The 7,715-nt window shown below is 37.4% G+C and overlaps 1 long non-coding RNA gene across 1 annotated transcript; it reads left to right on the top strand.

The window, feature by feature from the left end:
• Positions 1 to 79: 79 nt before the first annotated feature.
• Positions 80 to 3,227, top strand: LOC117331714. Its single transcript, XR_004533633.1, has 2 exons — positions 80 to 165; positions 1,250 to 3,227. It is a non-coding gene; the product is annotated as an uncharacterized LOC117331714 (long non-coding RNA).
• The last annotated feature ends 4,488 nt before the right edge of the window (positions 3,228 to 7,715 follow it).

The raw sequence follows: 7,715 nt of genomic DNA, 5'->3' as shown, positions 1-7,715 counted from the left end.
ACAAACTGAAATGTAAACCAGTATACCTAATCGTTTTTAAGTACAGTGATAGTATTAGTCCCGCTCCCTGTTCGCCTGTAGGAATTTCCATACCCATATCGTCGTATGCCACGCAGGGGATCCTTCTATACTACAGAAAAACTCGTCACTGGTGTTTCCGTTTAAGTATATCCAAATGAAATGACATATCTGGACACTTTCTCATAGACATTCCACAAACACAATGCTTAAAACATCTTAAAGTACGGATATTCTGATTGTTGGTATAGAATAAAGTGGAACATTTGTTGCATTTAACTGTGCTTAATTGTTGCTTCATTTCATTTGATTTAAGCATATTGGACTGTCTTTCTACGGTAGCCAATACACACATAGATAGCAAAGCTTTGCGGGAAAACATATTATAGCTCGGTCTTTTGTTGAGGTACAGTTCAATGATTAGATTTGCAATTTGCTGTCATATTAAGGTTTTAATCAGATTTGAAAGAAAACAATCGTGTATTTCTTGGGTACCTTAGCTTTAATTTTTCCAAAGGAAAGCATTACAGAATTCAAGGGAACCATCTTAGTAAAAGAACCTTCCTTGGATTATGTAATGCTTTCGTATGGAAAATCCTTGAGTGAAGGAACGTTGACGAAACTGACCCCAGGGAATACTGTGAATGACACCTGTCGACAACAGTTGTGAGGTATACAGGTATGTAGTCATATGCCGATGACGTCAAAATGGGTTTCGATGATTGACTTACTTTCTTTTAAATCCAATTCTCTCTGGTCATTTTAGGTGGTTTCATTACCATGGAAGAATCGTGTGATCAAAGTTTATGTCACTCAAAAAGAACATTAATTTAACGCAGATCACTCGCGACTGTTCGGTTTACGGTACGTTATAGTTGATTAGGGAAAAGAAGACGGCTGCGCATGCCAGGTGGCCATTTTTCAGTTTCACTGTTGAAGTTTGCTATTTACATCTCTCAGGGTGTACTGGACAGATCGTTGGAAACGTCGAAAATAATTACGAAAGTCCCTCGTTTGGACGTAATTGCGTATGTTGCATTTGAAGTAATTGCATTTCTCTTTCATAAGCAGTTTCATCTTGGTCCCTACCGGTAGCTGTGCTTATTTCATTTGTAGACTGCTTAAAAGAACAGAAATTGATGTATCGCCTGCGCAGAAAGTTGGGTGATTACAAGAGTTATTGCATGGAAACAGATTTTCTATTATAGCAACATAAATTTTCTATTTTCAGTAACAGTGAACTTGACCCCTGACCTCTGGACCTAAAAAGCAATCACATGCAAGCAATTGTGGTAAGGAAGATCTGCATGAAGTTTGACCCAAGCATTTTGCCAAAGGAACTCGAGATATCGCACGGAAATCTCTGTGCGGACGACGTCGCCGCCGACGCCGAGATAGTGATACCAAAATTTCGCTTGCTTATTGCAGGTAACACACACACACAAAAGGATTTGATGCAACTTTCTCTACAATAAGTTATCTTGGTTTTCTTTGCTGACAGCGTTCAACTTTGAGGCTGAACATGCAGAGAGTATATCAGTAAGCCATGTTTCAGATGGCCAAACTCTACCATAGTGCATGTAATCTAGGTATTTAACAGCTGAAGTTGGTTAGAAGACACTTTTTTCCCTACATCGTATCTAGCTAATGTGGAAATCTGGACTAGCTTGCATGAGCATCAAACTATGGCTGTCGGAAATGTGGGTCCAATGCCTCTGAAATGTCAACGTAATTTATGTATTTATACATTTATGTTTCAAAATCTTGACTGAAAACAATAGCTGTATCAATACAGACACAGGACAATAGCTGTATCAATACAGACACAGGAACTTAAAACAAATTCTCAACCTTAAATGATATGAGAACCATTGGTTTGGAAGGCGTGTCCAGTCCTTGCGAATACGTGTACATACTACCACGATATCATGCATGGTAGCGATATACCCTACGCTGGTTCGGGAAAGAAATCTGTATCCCACTTCATGAAATGACAACAAAATCACTAGGCTTTCAGAAAGTTAAGGTTTATTATTTGCTTAAATATGAGAATACTTACTCGAACTTTCTCAGACGAGCATACCGTATCTCACGTTTTCTCAGACGAGCATACCGTATCTCACGTTTTCTCACTCGAACATACCGTATCTCACGTTTTCTCACTCGAACATACCGTATCTCACGTTTTCGCACTCGAACATACCGTATCTCACGTTTTCTCACTCGAACCGTATCTCACAATTTGACCAAGATGCATTTTGTATAGAAACATAGTAATAGCACCAAAAAAATAAAAGAAACCCTGTCCGTTTTTAAATAATTAGTACGACATTCTAATTAATATAATTATAACATTAGGACATTCATCGCTCACCTGGATGTCGTAATAACCGTACGATATCCCCATTAATAAACAACATTACACGTATTTAGAAGTAGGGTCATATATACTTTAGCAGCACGTGTTCACATATCCACCGTACCGTCGAGCAGGGCCAATACAGAACGTGTTAACGCGATCAGTAAATTGCTGATTTATAACCGGTTCCCGTGTGGGGTTTTCATATTCTTATCATTAACGGGGTAAGCTATTACGGCCTTTCGACCTTTCAGAGGACGAGACATTTCGAATGCTCCATGTTAATTATGACCTTTAGGGGAGTCCAAGACGCTCTCTATATGGGTGAACGTAAACCCAGGGCAGGGCCAGATCACGTGACAAATTCCGGGAGCTTGATTACGTTCGGCTCTACTTGTCCTGAATTCGTTTAAGGTTATTTGGGCCCTCTAGGTTATTATCCTTTTGTCCTGTCCAACAGACTTTTGGAGCCATCAACACGTGTACAGGAATAACGTTTCCAAGTTTAACGTGGAATTCTATAATAGAGAATTTAATTCTTACTGTAGGTATTTTAATTGCTTCTTACTTACATTACAGATAATTTAGCTCAAAAGAAGATACTGTTTGAGGCTTCTGATATATACGTAGATTTTAACTGTATGACCTTGTTGAAACTTAGTAGCACTCTGTACAAGCAAGCTACGAGCTAATGAAAAGAATAACTTCGACTTCTCAATCCATCAAAAGAGATCATTGCAGTATTTTAAATTAATAAACTGAACCACTATGGTATTGTAAAGAACATTAATAAACAACTTATAGACATATTCAGTGATATTTCATTATAAAAAAAAAAAAAAAAAAAAAACTTTTTTAACACTCCTTGTAAGCAAGCCTTGTCGAATATCATCAATTTTTATCGTTCAGTTTGTTGGAAGAAATTGGATTTTTTTATATAAATTATCTTTGTAACACTGAGAGGAGGACGAAATCCTTGTGGCACTGAGGAGGGCAAAGTCTTTGTGGCACTGAGAGGAGGGTAACACATTTTTGGCACCGAGAGGAGGGCGAAATCTTTGTGGCACTGAGAGGAGGGTAAAATCTTTGTGGCACTGAGAGGAGGGCAAAGTCTTTGTGGCACTGAGAGGAGGGTAACACATTTTTGGCACCGAGAGGAGGGTAAAATATTTGTGGCACTGAGAGGAGGGCGAAATCTTTGTGGCACTGAGAGGAGGGTAAAATCTTTGTGGCACTGAGAGGAGGGTAAAATCTTTGTGGCACTGAGAGGAGGGTAAAATCTTTGTGGCACTGAGAGGAGGGTAAAATATTTGTGGCACTGAGAGGAGGGTAAAATATTTGTGGCACAACAAGAGGAGGGTAAAATATTTGTGGCACAACAAGAGGAGGGTAAAATATTTGTGGCATAACGAGGGGAGGGAAAAATCTTTGTGGCAAATTTGTCATGTTACGTCTGGCAACTACATGATTTGTTTATGCATATACGAACTGTTCTTCAAAAGAAGCCATTTTGAGAAAACTTTGAGGGATGTTGGACGGACAGACAGATTATAACAGGTGACCTAAAACCACTGACGGAACACAGAAAATGGATGTCACACTATGACTTAAACTCGGTCATTCTAACCAGGTGAGCTAATTACAAACAGAACAAATACCTGTACCATTGTGATCCGCAATCAAAGACACATCATCACAATAAGCTTACTGTGTAAATGTGACATCCGGAAGACTTCCAATTTATACTATCATGTATAAACGTCCTTTCTACATTGTTTCAATATCTCATCCTCTACATTTACATTAATATCGGTTTTATCTATTGAAACTTGCTTAATTAATTTCTTATCATTAATCACATACAGTAAATATGCTGCTTTATTTCTTTCTTTTTTTTTACAACAATTCTGAAACAAGATGTTTTAATTTCGATTAAGTTTTCACTGAATAATTAATCATTGATTAATCTTAATTCTGATACACTGTAAAACTGCTATTGGTGATAGTAATTCATTGATATCTTATAGAGTACATTGTTAATTCTTAATTCCCATTTCAAATCAACATTATTTTAAAACCACCTAATAGTAAATACTGTAAAGACAGTGATATAAATCATAGAATACAACAGTAGTGTGATTAGCAGTCATAATTTAGCAGTAAACTGCAAATATCATCAAGGATTACTACTAAAATGTATATTTACAGTCATCATTTTTTAAATCTTAATTTTTTTTACTCAAACAGTGAAGTTTAAGATTCCTTATACAAAATACAATATGTATGATACTGATAGCTGTACAAAGATAAGGGATTTCAGAGGACAGCCAAGAAAAACCTTGTACTTAATAATGAAGCTGTCACTATTGGAAATGTACAGACCCATTAACCATGATCATCAAACAAATTAAGGGATCTGCCTTACAGCCCTACTGTACTCTTCATAAAATGATCATTTAATTTATAACTATTTGTTGAAAACAAATATTTCTTGTATTTATGACTATTTGTTAAAAACAATGAAAAGCACCTAAGCCAAAGAAAAAAACAAGAGGCCCATGGGGCCTGTATCGCTCACCTGGTTCCAGGATTTGACCAAATGTCAATATAATGTTCATGTTCAATTTGTTAATACACATACTCTCTGAGGGACTGAAAGACCCTATGGATTATTTTTACAACCTAATTGCGTTTGAAGAAACTAAGTCCCTTAGGGTGGGGAAAGACCCTTGGGCCTATTTTTACATCAGAATTGTGTTTATCCCTTAATGTCAAGTGATGTTATACATAGTTATGGGATGGAGGTTCACAGTAACCATTTATGCAAAATCTGTTCCCCTTTCACCAAGGATGTTTCTGACCAAATTGGGTTCAAATCCATTTAAAACTTTATGACTAGGAGCGATATAAAGACAGATCTTTATTTCCCCTATTTGGCCCCACTCTTCAGGCCCCTTGGGGGTCAGAGTCAATATTTACATAAACTTTCTTTCCCCTCTTCCCCCAAGGATATTCCAGACCAAATTTGGTTCAAATCCATACATAACTTTATGATAAATAGCGATTCATAGGATAAACCCCTATTTTCCCTATTGGGCCCCGCCCCTAATGCCCCTTGGGGTTCAGAATAAAATTCATACAAACTCTGTTCCCCTCCCCCGTAGGATGTTCCTGACCAAATTTGGTTCTAATTCATTCATAACTTTATGACTTGTTGCCATTTAAAGACTAATCTCTATTTCCCCTATTTGGCCCCGCCCCTCAGGCCCCTGGGGGTTCAGAGTAAAAATTTATACAAACTCTGTTCCCCCTTCTCCCAAGGATATTCCTGACCAAATTTGGTTCAAATTCATTCATAACTTTATGACTAGTAGCGATTTAAAGGATTAACCCTATTTCCTCTATTTGGCCCTGCCCCTCAGGCCCCTGGGGATTCAGAGTAAAATTTATACAAACTCTGTTCCCCTCCCCCCAAGGATGTTCCTGACCAAATCTAATTAAAATCCATGAAAAATTTTATGACCAGTAGCGATTTAAAGACTAATCTCTATTTCCCCAATTTGGCTCCGCCCCCCCAGGCCCCTGGGGGTTCAGAGTAAAAATGTATACAAACTCTGTTCCCCTTCTCCCACGGATGTTCCTGACCAAATTTAGGTCAAATTCATTTATAACTTTATGACAAGTAGTGATTTAAAAGATTAACCCTATTTCCCCTATTGGGCCCCGCCCCTCAGGCACCTGGGGAACCAGACCCACCGTTTATACAAAATTGGTTCCCCTTCACCCAAGGATGTTTCAGACCAAATATGGATCAAATCCCTTTATTCCTACGGAAGAAGAAGGATTTCAAAGAATTTGCTTTATTTCCCCTATTGGGCACCGCCCCTCAGGCCCCTGGGAGGCCAGACCCCCCGTTTATACAAAATTGGTATCCCTTCACCCAAGGATGCTTCAGACCAAATATGAATCAAATCCCTCCATTTCTACAGAAGAAGAAGGATTTTAAAGAATTTGCTATATTTCCCCTATTGGGCCCTGCCCCTAAGGTCCCTGGGGGGCCAGACCCACCGTTTATACAAAATTGGTTCCCCTTCACCCAAGGATGTTTCAGACCAAATATGAATCAAATCCCTTCATTTCTACAGAAGAAGAAGGATTTTAAAGAATTTTCTATATTTCCCCTATTGGGCCCCGCCCCTACATGTAAGGCCCCTGGGGGGCCAGACCCACCGTTTATACAAAATTGGTTCCCCTTCACCCAAGGATGCTTCAGACCAAATTTGGTCAAAATCCACTGAGTAGTTAAGGACTAGTAGCGATTTAAAGGAAAAGTTGACGGACGGACGACGCGCCATGCCATAAGCTCACCGGCCCTTCCTTCGGGCCAGGTGAGCTAATAACAGCAAGAGGCCCAAAGGGCCTGAAGCAGGTCTGAAGAGCTTAGCTGTTATTAAAATTAATCAATGGCCCATTTTTTAAAAGGTCATTAGCATAATCACTTGATTAGTGAAAATATCATTTACTTCAATACCTCTGTAGGTATATTACTTAAAATAGACAAGTATGATGATACTAAGCAGTGTTATAGTCTCATAAAACTTTGTCAAGTTAGTTTTACCAGAAATGACTTTCAACAGAATTGTAAAATTGATTGTTAAACTGTAACTAGCCTAATGACATTTTGAACAACTGTGCCCTTGTCTATTGTACAAAATGTAAATAGGTTGATATTATACACCATTATTACCCTCCAAAAGTCTCAGATAGAAAAGACTATAGTTATTATTACTATAGAACAGACTTCAGTTATTATTACTATAGAACAGACTATAGTTATTATTACTATAGAACAGACTATAGTTATTATTACTATAGAACAGACTTTAGTTATTATTACTATAGAACAGACTATAGTTATTATTACAATAGAAAGACTACTGTTATTATTACGATAGAACAGACTATAGTTATTATTACAATAGAACAGACTATAGTTATTATTATGGTAGAGCAGACTATAGTTATTATTATGGTAGAGCAGACTATAGTTATTATTACTGTAGAACAGACTATTGTTATTATTACAATAGAAAGACTATAGTTATTATTACGATCGTAAAGACTACTGTTATTATTACTATAGAACAGACTATAGCTATTATTACGATAGAACAGATTAAAGTTATTATTATGGTAGAGCAGACTATAGTTATTATTACTGTAGAACAGACTATAGCGTTAGCGAAAATGCTGTGTTGATTTCATTATTTCTACTATATATATATATATATATATATGTTCAACTGTATTACAGAAAAAGAAAACAAACACAGCAGGA

This window comes from Pecten maximus, chromosome 7, assembly GCF_902652985.1.
Source record: "Pecten maximus chromosome 7, xPecMax1.1, whole genome shotgun sequence".
Lineage (NCBI taxonomy): Eukaryota > Metazoa > Mollusca > Bivalvia > Pectinida > Pectinidae > Pecten > Pecten maximus.
The sequence above is the reverse complement of the archived record's forward strand: the minus strand, read 5'-3'. Positions and strand labels throughout refer to the sequence as shown.